This window comes from Alligator sinensis, unplaced genomic scaffold (assembly GCF_000455745.1).
Source record: "Alligator sinensis unplaced genomic scaffold, ASM45574v1 scaffold1291_1, whole genome shotgun sequence".
Lineage (NCBI taxonomy): Eukaryota > Metazoa > Chordata > Crocodylia > Alligatoridae > Alligator > Alligator sinensis.
The window spans coordinates 1,588,896-1,590,277 of record NW_005842219.1 but is presented as its reverse complement, the minus strand read 5'-3'; positions in this window follow the sequence as shown (position 1 = coordinate 1,590,277).

Sequence of the window (1,382 nt, the reverse complement as noted above, 5' to 3'; positions counted from 1 at the left end):
TGGACGAGTGCCACTGAACCTTGGTGTTGCTCCATCCCATTGTGGCCTCAGAAGCCATAAACTTACTGAGATCTGTAATGGTATTGATGGAACAATGTATTTTTCATAGCTGCTCACCTGCCAAGCCAATGAGTCTGCCTGTTCCTGGAGAGCAAGAAAAACTATTACTAATACACTGCAAATCCTGGCATGTTGCCTGAAAATAACTTTGTTCCGCAACCACTTGGCTGCTCCCAGGTTTACTTTTCATTTGCAAATATGGTCACTGCTTAGACTGATGGTCATTCACACAGGCTGTGTTGATCATGTGGCATGTTTTCTGTTCTGTTGGATAATTCTTATAGTGCCCAGAAACTTCATCCAAGCTGGGACCTGACTGTGGTAGGAGCTGTACAAAGATGTGGCTGTTGATTCTCATTTAAACTAAAGCTGATGTAAAGGGGGACAGGTCTTAGTGTAAAATGGGAGTCAGGCTTGTAGTAAATGTCAGCTGTTGCCCCAAGGAGCTTACAGCCTCAGAGATCACCGCTGCAGCTAAACCTCACAGCACAAATGCAAGACCTTTGGGACATTTAGACCCATTGCTTTGCATGGGGCAGAGAGCCCAGTAGTCCCAGTGGAGAAGCCGCCCTTTGTATTTTGCAGTTGACTATATAAATCTGAATCCACTTGCAGCCTATTGTAGGAGAATTTGTGCTTCACGTTTGCCTTCTGAGAGTATTTGTGCTAGGATAGCTGCACTTCTGCTTATGATTTTGGTGAAAACATGCCAGTTTGTACATGACACAGAACTACGGAGTGCCGGCTCTGAACAGACACTCTGGCAACTCCCTTCTCAGAGGGTGGATCTATATGTGTGCTTTAATATGCAGTAGCCTATTCTATTGCACATTAAAATGGTGTGTAAAAAGCCATGCTAATATGCTAATGCACAATAAAATAGGCTACTGTGCATAAAATGTCTCTAAAAAAGCATGCACTTGGACTACTGTGCATTAGTGCAGCCTAGTGTCCATTAATTTAGTACCCCATGTTGGAGGTACTACATTTAATGCAAATTAGTAAAAGCGCGTTAATGCATGTGTAGACATGCCCAGCAAGGATAGCCCAGGTCCAATCCAAACTCACCATAGGTTTTGGGGGTGAGATTTTTAAAAGCTGACAGAACTGGCTTCATTCTGCAGCCACTGAAGTTGACAGAGCCTCACCCCTGACTCTGGCGGGTGCTGGGTTGTGCCTTGCCAAATGGTTTGAAAAACATCTTGTGACTTAGTATTTGCAACTCTCTTTAGGCTGAGCTGTGGCCACGGGCTTAGTTTCATAGTTTCTAGGGTCGGAAGGGACCTGAACCGATCATCAAGTCCAACACTCTGCCCTGGGCG